At 36.2% G+C, this 23501-nt stretch overlaps 1 protein-coding gene across 2 annotated transcripts in view; it reads right to left on the reverse strand.

Moving 5' to 3' along the window:
• The window catches only part of LOC114666377 (guanine nucleotide-binding protein G(I)/G(S)/G(O) subunit gamma-2), a 59418-nt gene extending 38282 nt beyond the window's left edge, over positions 1-21136 (reverse strand). Inside the window, exon 1 of one of the 2 annotated variants that reach the window (XM_028821214.2) lies at positions 20958-21136. The gene's annotated coding sequence lies outside the window, so the exon portion shown is untranslated. Of the gene's footprint in view, positions 1-20533; positions 20553-20957 lie in introns of those variants that run through there. The other variant, XM_028821215.1, reaches the window with a different exon arrangement.
• Positions 21137-23501: the final 2365 nt, after the last annotated feature.

The following is a 23501-nucleotide window of genomic DNA, read 5'->3' on the forward strand; positions in this document are numbered from 1 at the left end:
CTGGCTGCGGCAAATAGAGGGTAATTTCCAGAGGGTGGGACTGGACTGCCTGGGAGGTTGCCAACCAGGATCCCGAGCTGTTTTGTCGTGGTGGGTGCGGCAATGCACTGTACTGGTGCATGCTCCCCAACTTGACTTGGCTTGACTTGTGCACTTTTGTGCATGATGCAGATGCTGGGAAACCCATGCAAAAGAGCCTCACTCTTACACCCAGAGGATCTCTGTACTGGGCCAAGCGATCATTTAAAAATCCTTCACTATAACATACAGGTAAGGCATTCCACACACCGACACAAACAATACATTGTTTGCAAGCAATGGGTGTCGACTACACACTCCTAATAATCAAATTGTTATAACATCTACAGTTTACTTTTAATCTGGTATGAAATCATGTGTGGTGTTTCATAATTTGTCAGGAAACACATTTGAAAAAATCATAGTAATTATTCTGTATAAGGAATACCCAAGTGTTATACATCAATCAAAAAGTCCCGACCACAACTTATCAGACCCCTGGAGATTTCTTAACCCAAACTCAAGAACATATTCGTTATACTCACCAGTGCATTAAAGCTACTCAAGAATTGATTATTTTTTTATAGATAATAATTTCCTGCCTACGATTAAATCATGCAAATACGACACAATTGTTATCTCCAACCATGCAACTCTAATCTTGGAGCTAAAATCATTAAGCCCCTCACACTCACCTCGCAGATGGCGCCTTAACCCTCTTCTATTGGCAGATAAGAACTGCACAGAATTTATATCCAAACAAATCAGCTTCTTCCTAGAGACAAACATGCCCACAGAAGTTTCTGCAGGAACACTCTGGGAAACTCTAAAGGCCTTCTTAAGAAGACAGATTATTTCATATCTTTCCCACAGAAATAAATTAGAAACCAAGAAAGTGTCAGAGCTAAGAAGCGAAATTAATAGAATAGATAAAGAACAAGCCAGGCGTCCAAGTGAAGCTCTCCACAGGTAAAGGCAGGCCCTGCATACAGAACTTAACATCTTAACAACTAAAGAAACTGAACAACTTATTTATAAGTCTAGACATCATTACTATGAACACGGAGAAAAAGCTAATAAGCTTTTAGCTCAACAAATTCACAAAAAAGAAGTTCGCAATGCAATACCAGTAATCACCAACACGAATGGAGAAGAAATTATTGATCATAAAAATATAATGCATGCATTTAAAGATTATTATAAATCCTTATATTCTATTGAGCTCAAAGAAGACAACACACAATCTAATGCATTTCTGGATACATTACAGACACCACAAATAGATGCTTTTAGTGCTGAGGAACTGGATAAACCTCTGACACTAACAGAATTACTAGATGCTATAAAGTCACTTCAAAGCGGGAAATCAGCAGGCCCTGATCGTTACCCCGTAGAATTTTATAAGAAATTCTCCACTCAGCTAGCTCCCCTCTTATTGGCAACATTTACAGAAGCTAGAGACAACCAAATACTACCTCAAACATTTCGTCAAGCATTAATCACCGTCTTTCCTAAACAAAATAAGGACTTGTTACAATGTGCATCATACAGACCAATTTCACTCCTGAATAATGATGTTAAGATACTCTCAAAAATTCTAGCTAGAAGGATGGAGAAAGTGCTGCCCTCTCTAATATCACAGGATCAAACTGGATTTATTAAAGGCCGACACCTATCTTCCAATCTCCGACGCTTGTTTAATGTTATATATTCACCAGCAAAATCAAACACCCCAGAGATATTACTATCATTAGATGCAGAAAAAGCATTTGATATGATTGAATGGAACTACCTTTTCACTGCATTGGAGAAATTTGGGTTTGACCGGAATATTTGTGCATGGATCAAACTACTGTATACCAATCCAGAAGCTTCAGTTTGTATTAATATCATCTGCTCAGACTACTTTAAACTAGAACGTGGCACCAGACAAGGATGTCCCTTGTTGCCACTGCTGTTTGCAATCGCCATTGAACCACTGGCGGTTCATTGCCGAAATTCTTATCAGATAAAAGGGGATTGTCAGAGAAGGACTGGAACAGAAAATTTCTGTATATGCAGATGATATGGTTTTATATATATCAGACCCAGAAAACACTGTCCCTGCAGTTTTAACAGCACTAACAGAATTTCAAAAGATATCTGGTCTTAGAATTAATCTGAATAAAAGTATACTCTTTCCAGTGAATTCACAAGCATATAATATTAGATTGGACACCCTACCTTTTACCATAGCAGATCAGTTTAAATACCTAGGGGTAAATATCACAAGTAAACATAAAGCTCTTTATCAACAAAATTTTGCTGTCTGTATGGAAAAAATTAAGCAAGATTTGCATAGATGGTCAACCCTTCATCTCACTCTAGCCGGAAGAATTAACATTGTTAAGATGAATATCCTTCCTAAACTTCTTTTTTTATTTCAAAACACTCCAATATATATCAATAAATCGTTTTTTAAACAGTTAGATTCAACAATAACCTCATTCATTTGGAACTCAAAACACCCACGTATCCGAAGAGCGACCCTACAAAGACCTCAGGCAGAAGGTGGCATGGCTTTACCTAATTTTCAGTTTTATTACTGGGCAGCAAACATACAAGCCATAAAAACCTGGACACAAATATATGAACATACACAGGCTTGGTCCGCAATAGAAGAAAAATCCTGTAGTACTTCTTTATACTCCCTGCTCTGCTCTCCAATAAATGCAAGTTATCGCAAATATACTAATAACCCAATTGTGCTTTACTCACTCAGAATATGGAACCAACTTAGAAAGCATTTTAAGATGGAAAATCTTTTATCTGTGGCACCTCTGCAAGAGAACCACCTCTTTCAACCCTCGCAAACATATCCAGTTTTTAATATCTGGAAAAGTTTTGGGATTAAAATTCTAAGAGATCTTTATATAGACAACATATGTGCATCTTTTGAACAATTACGTTCAAAATTCAACCTCCCAGCTACACATTTCTTTCACTATCTTCAAATTAGAAATTTTGTTAAACAGAAATTGCCCGATTTTCCCCACCTCGTACCCTCCACAATGCTGGAAAAAATACTGCTCAATTTCGAGGAATTAAACACCATTTCCGCATTATATAAAATCCTATTAGAGTCCCTTCCTTTCAAAGATCCAAGAGGACATTGGGAAGAAGATCTCTTAATCAATATATCAGAAAAGGAGTGGAAGGTAGCAAAGCAGAGAATTCACTCGAGCTCCATATGCGCAAAGCATAGAATTATTCAACTAAAAATTATATATCGAGCTCATCTGTCTCGCTTAAAACTGTCCAAAATGTTTCCAGGGCAAGATCTAACCTGTGAACACTGCAACCAAGCTCCTGCCTCACTGGGTCACATATTCTGGGCCTGCACCAACCTAACAATTTTGGACCAAAATTTTTAAGTGCCTTTCAGACAGCCTTGGTATCACAATTCCTCCTAACCCATTAACAGCTGTGTTCGGTGTTCTTCCAGACGGACTTGAAGTGGAGAAGGACAAGCAAACGGTGATTGCATTCACTACACTTTTGGCACGCAGACTTATTTTGTTAAATTGGAAGAATCCTAACTCTCCTCTGATAAGTCAGTGGGAAACCGATGTTTTATATTATTTGAAATTGGAAAAAATCAAATTCTCAGTTAGAGGATCTGTACAAAATTTTTTCAAAACCTGGCAGAATCTCATCAATATTATTTTAGAATAAGAGAAATAACTATTACCGCATTTAATTCCCTTCTCCATTTCTTATTTACCTATATATTTATTTCTCCCTTTCTTTTGTTTATTGTTGCCTTATTAAAAAGCCCTAAGCAATTCTCCTTTGGCTAAGCTCTCCTTCTCAGGGGTGGGGTTTGATTTGTCTTCAATTTTGTTTGGTTATAAATTCATCTATTTGTATGGAATGATTACAATAAAAATTAATAAATAAAAAAAAATAAATAAATAAATAAAAAGTCCCGACCAACAGATTTTAACCAATGCTATGGATCCTCCCACGGACCAAGTTAATGCGAGCTATGGGCTGAAAACCGTCAACAGCATTACACACGCTTTTCCAATTTTTCAAGTGCAAATTTACTTCACAAAACAACAAAATACTCCTGATCAAAATAATCCCAAGCATATTATTGTATGATGCATCAATCATTAGATATCCTCTAAATAAGAGGAGTTGTGAGGCAACCTTGGGCAAGTACACCTCACACTTTCGGGTCATTAGCTCTGACTCAATAGATCACACACTCGCAAACCTCATACCATTAAATGGCAGCTACTGTGATGTCTCCAACGGTTACATAGTTTTCCATTTATGGACATAATGAGACACAGAGGAGAGTGTGCATAATGAAAACACTATTTGAAGCAGGAACAAACAATGTAAATGATTTCATGTAAATTTGTAGGTGGGGTAGGGCGGATCTTAGGTGTAACAATGTATTAGGGGATAAGGCTCAGAGTTTTTACTTGATTTAACTTGTTTTATGTGCAATAAAATGATTCTGAACCTGGATCCCCCATTCGGAGAGGTTTTAGATGGGGTGGGGGTGCCGAACGCTGTAACTACTTCTTTGCATTATCAAGATGATACTTTAGATAGGTACATTTGACATGCCTGAGGTCAGCTCAGAGCTGAAAAAACTGCCCTGGCATTACCTGTACATGAGATTTATTGGACCAGAAAACAAAAATTTGAAGATATTACTGTGAGCGCCTATTTGTTATCCTAGTTTAGCAGCTGCTTCTAAGTAAAAGAATGTTTAAGCTTGACACAAACACTGATTTTATCACATATGAGAATTTATCTGTCAGGTTTTAGTGAAACATTGACATCCTACCTTCATTTTTTAAATAACACTTTATTTTGGGGTACCCCCTCAGGTTGAGATTGCTGAAAAACGCTGTGTTTTGTGCCTCACCATCTGTTCTGAATTGCCCTTTTCTGCATTTGGCCTGGTAGTGGGCTACAAAATGAAAGAACCTACTTTTTAGGGAGTATGAGGTCCCACAAAAAAAAAAAAAAAAAAAGGAATTAGTTTCAGCTATGTCAAAATATGAGAAAATTAATTGTCTATAGATAACTGATCACAAATTTTCTTATTGTGTACACGTATAATCAGTCATATGTACTCATTTTTATGGTAACACATCAAGCCAAATCAAAATAAACTTTTCTCAATCTTCGCAATCTATGTGAAGTTCACTACTTGAGTGAATAAAAGATAATCTACAAATGACCAACATTCATAGCAGGCACCACTTTACCCAGGAGTGGGCCTTGAATTTTCTCTAACAGCTGATCATATAAAGACTCATTAAACTCCAAGCTATCTCTTGCAGAAATAAATGTCAAACCTCAGAAATTCCACCACAAGTATATTACTAATCAGGAATGTTTTTCAAGGATGTATATAAATGAAAATTAGTGCCCTACAAGAAGAACACTGTTTCATTATGTTTACAAAAGAAATAAAACAGATATCTGTGCTCTGGACAGTTACCTTAAAAGTGGTGATGTCAGTTTCAAAATCAAAGTATTAATCTGCCTTAAGCAAGAGAACCCCCAACATCAAGGGGTTTTAGTAGTGGTGGTGATTGGAGTAGGAGCAATGGCTTCAACCTGCTGTACACAGATGATGTAAGAGTGCTACCTTAATTTTATGAATAATGTTTTATTTTGGGTTATCCCCCCTCAGGTGGAGATTGCTGAAAAATGCACTAAGGGTGTAAGGGATATTATTTAAATATGTGCATGGCTGACGGTTCACAAGCAGATTTGTATTATACAGATAGGAAAACTGTGTGTGTATGAAAGTTGAAACAAACAAAAACAAATCTAGAAAAGAAGTCCCCATAGTTAACCAGAATTTTGAATGTAAGATATCTATAATATGTTTAACTACACAAAGTGGAAACTTAAAAATATCTGCATTTTAAACAAGTTCATTATCGACAGACATACAGTATGATAAAAGGTCTATGTAATCAAGGAAATCAAGGAAAGATTACAACACTTAGATAGATAGATAAGTCATTCTGTCCCTTCACTATAATGTTACATTGGTTGGTATGAAGAGAAATTAAAATGTAGACACATTATCATATAAATGTTTGATCATTCAGGTTTAATTTGCCAAATATATAAGCTATTACTAATCAAGGTAAAAATATATAACATTAAAAAGTCAAAAGGATACCTGTTTTTTTTAAAGTTGTAAGACATCAACCAAGCCTTTTTATTAGTTTTCTGGGAAGAGGTATGAGGTTCATGTTATTCATAATTATAAATAAATATTTATTAGGAGCACACTAAAAATCATAACAATAGCAAATTTTGAAAATGAGTTTATCATGTGTAACAGGAAAAGGAGCTTCACAAAAGTGATTTATTATTATGATTACTGCAGAGTGCTCTTTTTATAAATGTATTGTAATTTAATGCCAGGTTGTTTTAGCTGGCAGTGTTAGAACTAAATCTCTGATTCCATCAAATAATTACAATTGCATTAAAATGGCTTCCAGCACAAAAAGCTACAGTAACTGATTAAGGCATCACTCATTACACAAGTACAGGCTTTGTATCAATCAGGTAAATCCTCGACAGGCAGAAACCAAAACAAACATGACTATAGGTGTTTAACTATGTATTAGGAAACAGTGCAAGCCTAAATTTGTGGACTTTTGTATAAATGCAAGGGGCTGCATATCTAACTTCATGCTGGGAACAACATAATAATAACTCTTGTCAAAACTGATAGTACAACATGTCTTTATGTTTCCTTATAAGAGGCACAGTGTGACCTTGGTAATCACTCTTTCCTGATTCAATAATTCAGGACAGTAGTCAAATATAACAGCTATTTTTGATCAACCAGTCGTTCTAACATCTTAAAGGTAAAACTTGAAAAGTAACTTAATTTGGCATAATTGCCCAGCTTTCAGTACTTTGAGTAAAAGTGTACCCTTAAATCTTTAATTTCAAGAGCATTGTAGTACATAGAAAATATAATCAGTAATCAGTCATTGTGATTTTATTCTTTAAATGGCCATGAACATATACGTGATATTTGCTATATTTACATATTGTATATCTAGCTTGCATTTATATACACATATATATGCACTTAGCTAGTATTATGAATGTGGGATGCTAAATGAGCTGCAAAACAATTCTATTTTCAAATGAAGACTCCTAGAAAAAAACTACAAAATTAGGCAGAGACAAAGGTCAAACATATTTCATAAAACATAAGAAATTGTGAAATATTACGATTACAGAGAGAAAGAGAGGAAAGAAAGGGTATGTTTTATATGACAATTTACTATAAACCATATCTGGTGGTAAAGAGAGCAGCTAACTCACCCTGCTGCACGCTGGCTTACAGTCTATCAGACCCCTAATTCTAACTGAGCACTGTCTTGCTGAAATTCACTGAGCCATACAGCCTCTGTATAGTATGTTTTCTCTGACCAGCACCACTTGGCCAAAGCCGAAGATCAAAGCTCAGCGATGATCCTGATGTACCAAAAACTCTTCCTCAGATGATGTGTTCCCTTATTGTGACTTGAACACAGCATGTTTCAAGATATTAAGCCAGCATGATGACTTTTTTAAATGTTGAAGTGTTTTGTGCCTCACCATCTGTTCTGAATTGCCCTTTTCTGCATTTGGCCTGGTAGTGGGTTACAAAATGAAAGAACCAACATTCATAGCAGGCACCACTTTACCCAGGAGTGGGCCTTGAATTTTCGCTAACAGCCAATCATATAAAGACTCATTAAACTCCAAGCTATCTCTTGCAGCAATAAATGTCAAAACTCAGAAATTCCACCACAAGTAAAATACCGATCAGGCATGTTTTCAAAGATGAATAGAAATGAAAATTAGTGCCCTACAAGAAGAACACTGTTTCGTTATGTTTACAAAAGAAATAAAACAGATATCTGTGCTCTGGACAGTTACCTTAAAAGTGTTGATATCAGTTTCAAAATCAAAATTATTAATCTGCCTTAAGCAGAAGAACCCTCAACATCAATTGGTTTTAGTAGTGGTGGTGATTGGAGGAGGAGCAATGGCTTAAACCTGCTGTACAAAGATGATGTAAGAGATGTAAGAGTGCTAAGCATATGAGAATTCCCCCAAAAACCATAGTTCAGAAGTAAGTGCTAATAAAACACGGGACAGAATTCCTCTCAAGTAATGAGTTAGGCTGCTTTCACACTGCAACTAAAAGTCATTCAGTTGTAATTTTTGGTTCATATCTAATTTTCTTTTTATTTGACTACTCAAATTCAGTTTGTAAGTGGCAGAAATCCAATATGCTTTCATACAAATATTTATCCTAAATGTTCCCTGCATGTGCAAAATTACTTAAAAAAACTAGTCAGACCTATTATAACCCAACAGACTACCACGGAAACCAAAACAATGCTGGGTTATTCACTACTTCACATTGTTTTCTGTGCAGGATGTCTGTAAATCATCAGCTAATAATCACAAAGAAAAGAAAAAGAAATAGAATGATCAAAGCTATTGCTTTGAGTACAATTATCACTGTTATATTTGTACACAGAAAACTATGGAGAGTGTCATACCTTAGGAAGAGGTGAGATGTGGAGGGTTTTGATGCCAAACTGTAGTAGGCCAATTTCTGAATGTAGAGAGGGGCATTCATGCCAAATGCATATTAAGTCCATAATCTTTCTTTCTTTCCATGGATATAATGACAAAGTACTGTATGCTAGTTAATGCAGCGATATGACTAAAGTTAAATTAGCACAGACATAAAATTAGCAGGAGAGTGTACATTTCTAGACATTTCCATTTTAAGAATTCAAACCCATATTACCTTCATATTACATGTATCAAATTTTGTACCACAAATAAAAATGGTCTAAATCTGACAAATTCTGATTTTGTGTGGTTCATCTTTGTAAATGCTTCTCTAAAACGACTGGATCTGTGTCACATAAATTAAAAAATTAAAATGAAGTTGCAGTGTGAACATAGTTTTAAAAAGACCACCTCTTACTAGAATCTTAACATAATATAACAAAATCAATTTGAGGTATTGTTGTTAAATGTGGTATCACAAATTCCTAATTCAAGTGAAATTACTTTTTCAGGAAATAAATTTAATGTGTTTTTTTTTTTTAAATAAATTAAAAAGAACACTTGTTTGTTGTCAAATATGGGTAGTGTATCATCTGTTTGAATTTCTGGAGAAAGAGATAAAGATCAAATACATCTGAAAGGATGTACTCCCATATTCACTACACAAACAAATTCTCAATGTAAGAAAGAATAGACATGTTCCTAATACTACACCCACAGAGACATATTTTCTTATTCTAACAGACAGAAAAGAAAAAAAACAAACAAAAAAAAAAGCATTAAAACAATACGGATGGCATTTAGAAGGTCAAGGGATACTGTAATCCTACCCTGCCAGAGATAATCTCCATCTATTATGGTTCAGATAATCCATGTTTTACACAGGAAATTGCTAATCATACAACAATACCAACAGTTCTTATTTATAAAAAGGATACAAGCTAATGGGCAAAATATGTAGACAAAAAAAAAAGACAGTTGCTTACTTAGTAACACATTGGAACAGTTTAAGTTGCGAAATTTAATTATTAAATTGCATTTTCTTATGCATTCTACAAATATGTTTTAATAAATAAATGTTGAGTTTTACTAATTAAAATTTAAAGAAAATATAAAACTACCAACTACTTAATCTTGGATATTTATTTACTTGAAGAATGCATTTACTTTTCCTGTGTTCAATTTATGCAATTTAAGATATACTACCCATTGCACTGATCTTCTAATGCCACAGCTCTCCTTAACTATTATTGTACATCAGTCAAAGATCTACTGACACTAAAATAGCCCAGCAGAGTATCCATCCATCCATCCATTTTCCAACCCGCTGAATCCGAACACAGGGTCACGGGGGTCTGCTGGAGCCAATCCCAGCCAACACAGGGCACAAGGCAGGAACCAATCCTGGGCAGGGTGCCAACCCACCGCAGGACACACACAAACACACCAAGCACACAGTAGGGCCAATTTAGAATCGCCAATCCACCTAACCTGCATGTCTTTGGACTGTGGGAGGAAACCGGAGCACCCGGAGGAAACCCACGCAGACACGGGGAGAACATGCAAACTCCACGCAGGGAGGACCCAGGAAGCGAACCCATGTCCCCAGATCTCCCAACTGCGAGGCAGCGGCGCTACCCACTGCGCCACCATGCCACCCACCCAGCAGAGTATTCTATAACCAATTAAACCCAAACAAAACTTTCAGATCATTCCACAAAAGAGCTACTCTGCCACATAAAACAAATTTAGCAAGAAGAAACTCTCTCATTAACTCAGACTATTACCTTACCTTACACATCTACTGGTCCACTGTCAATCTGTCAATGAATCTATTTGGATAACTTTTGGAACTAATTATCACATTCCATATTTACCAAGTACATAGTATAGGCCAAAATTACCTGATATTTCCCAGCACGCTTAAATACAGAGTAACACCTAAATCTTTTAAAATGAATACACCCATTCTTGTGAAGTTAATTTTATATAGAATGTATGGTGTTGAATGTGGTCCATACACCCAAGTTTTACAATGCTGTTGTCTATGCAGTCTACATGTTCTTCTTAATGTTGCCATTTTTCTTCATAGTTCCCAAAAATACGCATGTTAGGTTAATTGGTAAACGGAAAGACAGGGTAATAATCAATGACAAGGATTGCTAAAATTATTGAAAAGCAATACGGACAGCAGCAGCTCTGTCATGAGCATGTCATACTAAAAAAATGGGTTTCAGAATTTATTTAGAAAGTTAAGTTTTCAAGAATTTGTTCAAAAGTTCAAGAGTCCTATAGCCAAAGGTTCCCATGATAGTTTTATTTATCCTGAGAATTTGATCAATACCTTCATTTTGTTAATGTACGGTGCACCCTTTAGTAATCTGTATACTTATTTTGTCAAAATAAAATAAGGCTAACCCCATTTACAACTTTCAAAAGCAAGATTAAAAAAATAAAAAAACAAATCACAGAAAGACAATGCAATGCTTTAACAACAGGAACTAAGTAGTCATACTTCCTACTTATGATTCTTGCATCCATGGTTTCAATTAAATAGTCTTTACTTTTACACACGAAAGGGTTAATATTTACAAATCCTATGTGTGGTTCATATAAACTGATGGATCGGTAGAAAAAGAATCAGGTAAAAAGAAATGTCTGATATGCAGAAATGCGTAGAGTATTTTTGTTTGTTTTAATAACTATGGCAACTAAACATTACTCTGACATCTGCTTTGAGGAATCTTTACCCTTTCTTACTTGCAAAACTACTTCAACTGGGCTAGAATTCATGAATGTCTTGCATTATCTGACTGCTTATGGTCTTACCACAACCTTTTATTGGGTTGAGACCTGGACATTGAGGGTGTTATTTCAAAACATGAAGTTTCTCCCATTGAATTCATTCTTTTGTAGTGTAAAACACTTAATGTATTTATCATGCTGAAGAAGCAATTTTTGGCTCAGCTTATAGACAGAGTCTGATGTTGTCTTCAATGATATCTTGTTATAATAACAATAGGTTTTGATTAAATTAATGTTTTTCTCACTAAAACTACATTGTGGTTTATTGATACTAGCAATTGCCCAGGGGTTAGGGAATGTTCTGGTCTAACCCCAGTCCTCTAAGGTAACAGTGAGAATTTTTTGTTTAGTTCTTACAGTTGCTACAGTTTCAAAGGGTTAGTACTGCACTGTGTACACATATAAAAGGGTTCATATGGTACATTTTAGGGGTATTTCTTCTGGTGGTTTGTTGTGCGGTGGTTGCAGCAATGCGTTATCAGCACATACTCCCTCTTTCTACTTGTTCACTAATAATAGAAATAAACCCTAGGAAGCTAGTATAGTGCCTTTTATGGACATTCTCACAATAAAATATCTACTACCACATTTTTTTCAGTTACATTAAAAATATGTAGAATCTGTAAATAACATGCATCTATAGAATCAAGCATGTGTAGCAAGTGTGGAAGGGGAGGGTGCCAAACTGAAGTTAACGAAACAAACAGGGTGTGATAGAGCATTCTTAGGAAAATGGAGCACCTCATTCCAGGTTTGTTGCTGTGATTCTATAGAGTTTGACTTCAGCATGGGATTGCATGTATCACAACTATTATTTAAGATATTTGCTTGACTTAATGAAGTTAAAATTGGGTTGCTCTTTTAAGGCTAAAATGGCTTTTGTTATTGCCAGTATTTACCAAACTATGGAATTAGTTCAGCATTATTGGTGTTTGCTGTGCTAGGATACTTTAACTTGTTTCAGACATTTCAGTGAGTGGGTTAAAAATAATTGCAAAATAAATGCTTTTTAATGCAATACCATACATAGCCCCAATAAAGGAAGGAAGGCTTCCTATTCATCTGAATTTGATGGACATGGCTACACTTGTCCTTTCAACTATCTATTCATGTTCTATTCAGCCTTTTACATAGGTTTCTAATCTACAAAAGAAAGAAAGTGAGCTGCTCCATATGTTCATTCCAAAATTTAATTTTGTGTTTGAAAACATCCACAATGACCAGATAGTTCATTTAGATAAGCACAAGTTTGAAGCACAAGAAGACCATTCTTATGATACGATTTACAATGTAATAACATAAGACAATTACTGCTGAGAAGCAAAGTTAGTGTGGCTGTTTAAACAGCATACTTCAATTGTCAAATACTAAATTTGTATTTGGACTTTAGTAGAGCATCTATTAGTAGATTAGTTAAGGAAAGAACAGGATTCTGTCCCCAGTTATGAGCAGTGAGAGGAGATATTAATCAGTCCAGCTTAATGACTTATTCTGAGTTAATCAGTAACTAAGTCTTAATATAGATACAGGTAAAATTCCATAACAAAGAATATCCTTACAATGAAATTTTCATTACAACGAAGTATTTTTATGGTCCCGACAGTTTCCCCATATGACATGAGTCTATAGAAATCTTGTTACTATGAAGTACATTCAGCAGATACTTTCATTACAATGAAGAGACCTTGAAATGCCTGAATGAATCATCCACAGAGCAGTTAGTTCTGTGGTCACAGCTCAGTTGTGCACAACGATCCCCAAACAGAAACATTGTAAAAAAACATTTTCTTTCTTCGAACTTTCCTCGTACTGTTTTTTTGCTGTTTTTGTTTTCTGTGGTTTTCAGTGATACCTTTTACTTATTGCTCGTCAACATTTGAAAAACATCCATTGGAATTTAACTCATTGTCACCCTCCTATTGAAACAGCAGACACAAAATGATAACAGTAATATTAGAAAAAAAAACTTTAATTTTTTTGCAGCTCTCGATTGCGGCAAAAAGAAAAAAGATGTTGCCAGTGAATTCAGAATTTCGCCATCGACACTGTCAACTTTCTTGAAAGACCAAGCAAAAGAAGAAGAAAAATCTTGGGTTGCAAATGTATGCAAACTGCTGCATTTGAAGACACTGAAAATGAAGGTTTTATGTGGTTCAGATATGCTCATTCAAGAAACATTCCTATTAATGCGGTACTCATTCAAGAAAATGTGAGGTTTCGAAACACTCTTGGGACCTCCCCCAAATGGACAACACACCGAAGAGCGTCCTGAAGTGCGATCACCATGTCTGTGGAAGACTGTTTATCTGTTGCCGGGGCAACAGCAGGCTCACAGCTCTGATGCGGCTCGGCACTGACTGAAGCAAACAGAAAAGATCTTGATGTGTGATGCAAGGAACATTGTAAATGCAGGGAACAGGATTACTTGGCCACTAACCTGAACACAACCCTGCCTGACTGCTGTGTATAGGAGAGTGGCAGATCCCGCTGCAATAAATAACCGTGCTGTACCTGTTTCAAGCTGAATAAAGCTGGTTTTGCTAAAGTACCGAGACTCAGTCTCGTGTTTTGGGGTATAAGACAGCGACTTATAGCGCGCCCACGATCTTTTAGGATTCGCTTCTGTGGCGCTTCACTGCAGCGCTGTGAGCCTGCTGTTTCCCAGCTCCGGCAACGGACAAACAATCTTCCACAGACGCGGCAATTGCGCTTAGGGACACACTTCAGTGTGACGTTCCTGTTGGGTGGGGGGATCCCAAAAGTGTTCAGAAACCTCACAATATGAAGAAGAAGAAAAGGATGATTCGGCTTCTGATTGATAAATGTGCTGCCCACAACATGCTTCCGCATTTAGATAATGTTCACGTTGAATTCCTCCCACCCAATTGCACAGCAGTGCTTCAGCCATTGGGTTTGGGCATCATTCGCACCCTGAAAGTGTATTATCGCAAGGAAATGCTGAGAAGAATTCTCATCAGCATAACTTGTAGACAGGAGAAGATTAAAATTAACGCGAAAGAAGCTATTGAAATGATTGCAAACACCTGCAAGTTAAAGAAAGCACTATAGTGACAAATACATAATCTCATTACAATGAAATATTTTTAGGTCCCTGGCAGTTCATTGTAACAGAATTTTACCTGTATGTTGTTTTCAAGGTGCTGTATAACAGAAGACTATTTTGAATTAATTCTGACATAATGGATTAGTCTTCAATTGATAAATTTGATTTTGCTGATGCCAATGTTTTATTAAAAGAAATAAGAGAGAGATTTGTAACATTAAAACATCAGTGTAATATTTGAAATTTCAATTAACTTGACTTGTCCATTAAATATTAACCTTCAGTAAGAGTTATTATCCAGCTAAAGTCTCTCTTTATAGTGATGCAAACATAAATATCATTGCAAATGTCACAACTCTGACAAACCTGATTTGTAAAATGTGTTTTAACAAAACCAGTTACAAAGAGTTTGTCTAAATTAGTATCCTGAATATTCTTGCTGTGCACCAATTTATGTGATAGTGATATAGTATTTTAATTTGAATTTTTTAGCATTGATTTTAGGTAGTGTTTATTTTTGGTTCCATTCCTTAACTTGCATACATTTACCATGTGTGTAATGTAAACGAATGATTGGACGAGACTGTCCAGGAGTGAACAATTAGGTGTGTCTGTTGAAAATGTGTGAGACACGTATTTGGATGGGAATAGACTATCACTTTGTTATGGCAAGGTCTTGCCCAAAGAATATTTGTTCTATGAGAATCTGGCTACAAGGAAAATCTATATGATGACCCTTGTTTTAAAACATACCAGGGTCTGGGATCTTCACATGGGGTGCATTAAGTGTTCACTATTAAGTTGTAATTCCTATAATGTGGTTAAGTCTAACTTCACATACATAAATGATTCATTCCTAGAGCAATTATTAATGAAATGTATAAACCATTTAGTACATATAGCGGGTAAACATTCATGCTAACAATTGAGATAAATTGTGTTTATACTACAACCTGATGTGTATATGAGTAAGACTAATAACTATTGCATTCACTGGAATACTTGGCCTTTCAGAGAAAAACTATATTTGAATGAATTCTGCTGGATCTACCTGGACAAGGTCCTCAAACAGTCTCCACTTGCTCAAAACTAAACAGGTTTAATGCTCCTAGTCTGTCCTTTAATCCTATGATGTACTTGGTTGCTCTCCCCTGCAGAGATTTAAGTGCTACTATGCCTTTAGTGTACCGTGGGGACCAGAACTGCACACATTACTTCAAATGCGGTCTTCCTAGTACATTATATAGTTTGAGCAAAACATCCCATTAATTATATTTAACAGTTTTTATGATATAACCTAACATTTTATTTGCCTTTTAAATTTCTTCTGCTTAGATTATGAAAATGTTGGTTCAATATACTGTATACCCCTAAATCATCTTCAGAGGTTGCTTTCTGTATGACAGCATTGCCCATCTTTTATTTATAATTTATGTTCCATTTGTTCCACTTTACAGTTTTCTACATTAAACTGCATTTTACAAGTGTTCAACCAGTTCTGAACCTTGTCCAGGTTTTTTTTTTTTTTTTTTATTATTGTTTTTTTCTGCCTTCTTAATGCCAGCCATCTCTCCAATGTTTGTGTCATCTGCAAATTTCACAACTGTACTAACTATGCCAGAATCAATGACAACAATATAAAATAAGAAAAAGTAATGGTCCAAGGACAGACCCCACTGCTGATCTTAGTCCATATAGAGCATTCTCCTCTTATCTGTACTCTTTGTTTACTGCCAGTTAACCAACTGGGGATCCAGTTTTATAGGTTACTTCTGATGCCTACAAGCTTCTAGTTTTAGAGTTAATCTTTGGTGTGGGACCAAGTCAAAGACTTTTTGAAAGTCTAAGTCAATTATGTTGTATGCCTAACTACTAAACATAGCAATAAACGGTTTTAATAAAAATAAAAATTTGCTTGCTTCACCCCAAATATTGTCCTATTTCAACTGTACAAGATCTAATACAAACCTGGTAATCTCAAATCTGCCCCAAATCTGCAAAACAATGACTATATTATCCTTATGATGCCTTTTGTACTCTTGTTATACACTGCTCTGTCATTTCATATGGCCCTCATAAATAGCTATATGAGAAATTCTGTCTTTTGAGTCGATGTGCTCAACATAAAACTAAGACCATAACAACTAATGGATGTCATTGATAGTAAATAAAGAATCAAATAGTTGCCAACAAATGTTGGTATTGAGTAGGTGATTTGTTGCTTTTTATGTATGTCACTTTATTGAACAAGAGTAAAGTTAATCACATTTTGAAGTGTGGAGGAGGCAGCTGATGTAAATAGGGCAGAAGGTAAAAGACCAAAGAACTCAAAAATATTAAGCCATTTCAATTTTGATAAGAAATTTCAACTCTGGTAAGAAATGTCTCTGTTGCAAGATCTATAAAAATGAGTTCACTTAGTACAGGAAAAAACTAATGATGAAACACCTGAAAAGAAAGCACATTGATAGAACGGTGTTCCTCGCTCTCTGAATCAATCACACTTGGGGATAATCCTGCAGCACTCTCAACATTACTTTCTTCCATTCTTCTGGCAGCTCAAAACCCTTATCTGATAATACAAAATACAAGCCATTCACAGTATACAAAATATCTTTTGCAAGGTATTTCTTTTGATGATAGCTACAGCTGGTATTTGTAAAGAAAAACAAAGCTTGAAATATGTAACAGTCAATTAATTGTGCAGTCTTTGCTGCCCTCTAGCAGATAAAAATCAAACAATACACTCTAGGCAACTTTTGTTGACGCTTCATATTGTTTTCAGCTCTCTACCCTTTGACTTCAACAACTGCCCAGAAGCTTGACCTTAAAGTTAGTAACAAGAATTGTTGCTATGCACCTTTTCGGCAAATGTAATTTTAGAGCATACCCGTACTATTGTTATGAAGAAAAGCACTGTGCAAGGAATGGAAGTTTGTTTTTGAAAAAAATGCTTCTTTTTTTGCACATACACTGCATTAAAACAAATAAAAAAAATAAAATAAACAAATAATTGACTAGCAAGATAGGTTATGTTTTGCAGACTGTGAATAATGACTAACAAAAGAAGACATTAAAAATATAGAATAACTAACATTGGAATAATCCTTTGTAATATACGTTGATGTAAGCAAATGGTATTTCTCAATAAATGCTATTTCTTTCAGAACTCATTAGCATCTGTTCACAATTTAGGACATTATGAAAGTCTCTAAGGCCACCAGAATACAATTAACTGGAGTGTTTACACAGTCCTTGTGGAGTTTGCACATTCTGTCTATGTGCGTTTTTCTGCCCAACCCCCCAAAAATGTGCTGGTTGTGTTGACCAATCCAAAAATTGCCCTGTAGGAGAATGAGTGCAGATATTTTCGTTAGTGGACTCTGTAGCTGACTAGCAAAATGTTGAAAGGCTGTCTCCTGCCTGGTGCTCAGTGCTGCTTAGATAGCCTACATCCTTCATGACCCTGAACTGGACTAAAAAGATTGGAGAATGCTATGTACTGTAAATTATAACAAATCTTCTGGACTCAGAGACACCGATCTGTAACCTTGTACTGTACTACTCCCTGCACCTGTGAACACTGCATGGTAATGACATTTCATTATTTCCTGTTGTTAAAACTAAAAATTTGCAAGAACATGTGCTGTGCGGAGGTTTGAAATAGTCTGTACTGTCACTCTGAAACAGTCATTAAGCCTCCTCCACAGTTTAGTGGCACAAGGCTAAGAAAGCCTAAAAAAGAACCCAATTTCATAAAATCATGCAACCCATAAAGGCTAACTCAATTTTTAATTTATTACATGTTATAGAGTAAACATAATACTGAAGACTTGCTAAAGAAAAAAGCCTGAACAAACTAATTAAATTGCACTTCTTCAAGGAGTGTATATCTTGTTTATATAAGAGTCTCAAACAACATTAAAAACATTGTCAGTTTTTCCACTCCTGTTAAAACATCCCACTGGAAAATGTATAATCAAAAGCTGCTTTCACTTGGTCTTCAATCATACCTCGCTATGGGTACATTTAAGGAAAAAAAAAAAACAGCTGCTGACTGTTTGAACTTTAAGCTTGCTTATCTTTAAATTTGCTTTACCCCAGGACTGCCCTACTGTATGATACTAATGAACATTAGCGATTGTATTACATTCCATCATACAAAGAGACAAGGAATTTGGTGACTTGTGTAACTAAACAGAGGAAGAGGTTTCCTTTCTGTTGCTTGTGCAGCAAGCACTGCAACAAAGTGTGTGATAGGCAATCAACAGCTTTTCTCTGAACAAAATAAAAATATTTTTCACTCCGACAGCACATCTTACATGTTCAATTCAGGATCCCATATCACTTTAAACCAGCAATAAGACCAATGCCTGTTAAAATCAGTACACCAAATTCTGTTATTAAAACACACACACACACACAAAAAAAAACAAAATACAGTTGTCAATACAAAGCTCTTCCTTTTCTAATAAAGTTAACTGCAGCAGCCACAATAAGTAGAAGTACCTATATTTTATGTATTCATCGACACAAAAAACAAACAAAAAAAACAATATGACACAAATATCACTCATCTTGATATTGCCAGTTCTTGGTTACTGCTAAATTACACATGCTAAATTAAACAATGTAGTTTAGACATAAAAAAGAAATTACAAGCACTTTGCAATAATAGGGTGTTGTACTGTGTTAGCCATTATGAATGTAGTGAAAAGTCAAGCAAAATGACACCTTTTATTGGCTAACTATAAAGATTACAATATGCAAGCTTTCATGGCAACTCAGGCCCCTTTTTCGGGCAAGATGTAAGCACTTTGAAATAAATATATAAAAACTACAGGGTTCAAACACTAAGCAGATCTAAACCAAAATAAATCAATGCACCCAACAATATACCCACCAGCTACTTCCATTTGAAGTTTTTAAAGTAATAAGCAATAGGGTTTCATTCTACAACATCACACAGCATAATAAATGTTTTCTTAGCCTTCACATCCAAATATGACAAGCATGTCTTACCGATTTAGAGGGCTAAATGTACCAAAATAGAAATATAATGCATGTGACAAATTGCGAATTTATTAAAAAAAAAAAAAAAAAAAAAAAAAAAACTGATTGTGTTTCTTTGTGGCCCACTACAAGGAAAATCAGGATGAGAAAATGGATGGTTTAGCTATTAGTATTGTATGTAAACTCAATTAAGTTTCAATAGCCAGCCACACAGAAAATTCCATCCTGCATATCAGTTCATTCTCATACAATGACCATTCCCATACTATACATTCAGCCCTTTTCATGTACCACCTCCAACTATAATCAACTAAACTCCACCCTTCATGTATTATTATGCACAACCATGTTGAATTTTCTCTCAGAATAGCCAAAACAAACTAGATATCCTACTAAATAGGTTTTCTTTTAACAGCAGCTAGGTTCCATTCTGCTTCTGCATCCAAAACTGCCATCAATTAGATCTCACTGTACCTATACATCCATTAGCAACAGTCACTAGAAAGCATCCTGCATCTGCTCCCAGAATAATCAACAAATGAAAACTATTTGCCTCTATTTGCATTATAAGCAAATTTCTTTCACAGTTAATCAGATATTAAAATCATCCCATCATTTATAATACTACTAGCAATCATGTTCCATCTCGCAACCAGCTCCCAGTGTAATTAACAACTACAGTCTACTTTATTACTTCTATTGTATCAGAAACCAGGACCAACTCAGCAAGTACTTGGCTGTACCAACACAAATAAATCTAATTATATACCGACATCCAAGCATTATCAACAGGCAGGTGTAATTTTCATTAAGTATAACCTGAAACTTGGCCCCGTCTCATTCCTGCTTTCAGTATTACCAGCAACCATGTTTCATTCTTTATGTTTATTGTATAGATTAAAACTTGAACCTTTAACATTCTCACTGTAATTACTAGTAACACTCTATCCTAAACATGCTCAAAATATAACAGGCAAATAAACTGTTTTTAAGCAGCGCTTCCATTATTACCAATAGTCCGGACCCAGAATCTATACCCCAGCCAGATCTACGCCGATTATTAACAGCCTTCAAATCCAATTATAACCACACGGCTTCCATTATTACTATCGTAGGTAGCAATTAGATTTCATCCTAATGCTGATCTAGTTATAACCGAAAACTAGTTTCTGCCCGCACGTCTTCCTTCTAGCGTAACCAAAGACCTGGTTCCTGTAAGCTTCTGTTCCCGATATAGTCACTGATAAGGACAGATGCACCATGTCTCTACTCTGCCCCAGCAGCTCCGTGCTGCTCTTGCCGTTGACAGACAAAGCCTTGTGGGGAGTGTGGGCACACCGCCGCCTAGTCTTTAGCGAGACAAGAGCCAAACGCTTCCCGCCTTGTCTTTGCCCTCGCGTTCAGCAGGCGGCCTCTCCCAGCGGACAGTGCTTACCTCCCTTCTCTTCTTCTCTCAACTCGAAACAACAGCTGCCGAGCTCGCAACAAGATCAGCAACCGACCACTGCCGTCTCCACCCAGCCGAGCCGGCTATTCAAGTGAGTGAACAACAGCAGCTCACAGGCTACAGGAAACAAGACGAGCGCCCGCTCGCTTCCTTCCCCCAACTGTACGCGCGGGCACGCCGGCGCGGCGAGCATTCTTTCTCTGTCGCGCGCCTCTCATACAGCTGTGCGCAGCGTCCGCGTGTCTTTACTATCCACCTCCCATCATCATTATCTATGTCTGCAAAAGAATGTCAGGTCGAAAAAACGCCCAGTTCCTGCTTAATGATTGCTCCGCTTGACTGACCTACGGTATTCACCATCTACAGCAGAACCTGTCTTTCCGGATCCAGATCATTAAAAACTTGTTCCTTTACTTAAATATTAGCATTTAGGCCCACGATTCCTGCCCTCGGGTGCTTTCGCAATGGCTCCCTGTTTTCATATTGTTTCCTGGAGGCTCTGTGTCTTCTGAGGCAAGTTGTTATTAAAAAGGCTGCAGATTTCCAGATGCGACATCTTGACATTTTTTGCATGGAGCTACTGCCACACACCTCAGAGTATGCAACCCAACCGGCTAAACATTTAGGTATTTTTGTTTATCACATACTGGCCACACCAACATATCCAAGCTGTGCCCTTCTTTGTTTGCCCACTAAACCAGGTTGTGAAAAGTGCACCCAGAGCTAATGCCACGGTAGGTCCTTTTTACTCTCTAGCAGTAAGCTTACACCCTAACCTGGGACACCTTGAGTCTGTGTGATGGGCAGTTTTCATGGTTTAATTGTAGAAGAACTGAATATGCAAGCATGTTTCTGCAGTTGGAGATATTTCTTCTCTGCATTCATACTGTACAAGCAACTACAATTCTGCAAGTTGAGCTTTTACTGTCTAGCCACAATACCGCTAGGTCTGTTGCACTGGGGTCAATGGCTTCGGGACCTACAGTGACTGCTTTGTTTCATAAGGTTTTATTATTAATATGTTGACATATCTTATTGATGGTGGTCATTTGTGTAATTGGACTTAATTTAAGCGGATCTAATTTACTTTTTTGCACTAGAGCCCATCAAATTCTAGTCCCCTAAACATGTTATTTAACTTGGTTGCACTCTTAACTTTCGTATTTCTTTCCTTTTCTTTTGTTTTTTTAGCTAAAAAAGATATGGAATATGTAAAGTACTGTACTTAGTAGAATAGAATTCTAGTAGAATAGTAATTACCGTGGGTGAGGCGGAAAGATGTAGTCAGTCACTAATAGAGAGACAATATATTGCAAAGTAAACAAATAAATAAAAACTCTTCAGATCACGTTAACACACTGGTGTATGGCACAGTGCTTAATCTGGTTTGGAGATTCAAAGCCATTATACCTTTTGCATGTTCTCCCAGAGTACATATCAAGGACCTGCAGGTTATGCTGATTGGAAACTCTAGATTGGCCTTGTGTTAGTGTGTGTGCCCACTGAGGGACTAAAGCTAAATTCTAAGTGTTTTCTGCTAGGCACCTGCTGTGAAGGACTTTGGTATACTGTGACCCTGCATTAAAAAAAGATGGGTTTGGAAAAATCAGCAAATAAATGGTAACAGACATACACAAAAAATCAATCTCAAGAGTAAAACAAACAGTAAAAAAAGGGTTGCATTAAATACAAAAGACATTTGAAATACTCCAGATACTTTTGAGATCATTACGCAAGCTTGACTATTTTTGTGAGAAATGCTGTTAGTAATCAATATTGCTTACCATATATAATATTACTGGACATCCTGAATGTATTTGTTTGCCACAGTTGCTATGCCAGGTCCAGGCATTTCCACTTACTCATACACTTCCACACTTCTTGTTATACTATATTCTTTTGTAAATCTGAGAGGGTCTGACACATAAATTTAAACTCAACATGTTGTTTGTTATTCGTGCAATTTCTCTTTGACTGCAAAAATAAACACTTGTAGCCTACTGGTATTTCCCTTAGAGTATAATATACAGTATATGATCATGCTGTTCTGAATCTGCACCTTCCTCTTTTCTTTTTAATTTCTCCAAATAGCCAAAGTACAAAAGTCAGGCATGTAGAATGGCAGAGTTAAAGGAATAATAATGATAGGGCAAATGAGTGAAAACCAAAACCAATTAAACTCACAGGGCTCAGTTCAGCCACAATCCAGTTCAGCATTTCCCAGATGGAACTTCAGTCAGCTTCCTTCAGCTGATGTTGCTGAAATGACAAGATCTTCATTATAATCACTTTCCTATATTTTGGGACTCTGAATAACACGGAAGATCCAGCTTTGCTGGACCTTTTATGCATATGTGTGCTGTCAGAGATTGTCAAGTACAAAAACAATGCTAAAGTGATACAGGACATCACAATTTCTTAAATTCCAATGCAAACAATACAATGTACTGTAGATAAAGAAAAACAAAATTGCAAGTTTACTAGACTGCATGGACTGCATAAATCAAAAACTATAAAAAGCCCTTCACATGT

Source organism: Erpetoichthys calabaricus, chromosome 16 (assembly GCF_900747795.2).
Source record: "Erpetoichthys calabaricus chromosome 16, fErpCal1.3, whole genome shotgun sequence".
NCBI lineage: Eukaryota > Metazoa > Chordata > Cladistia > Polypteriformes > Polypteridae > Erpetoichthys > Erpetoichthys calabaricus.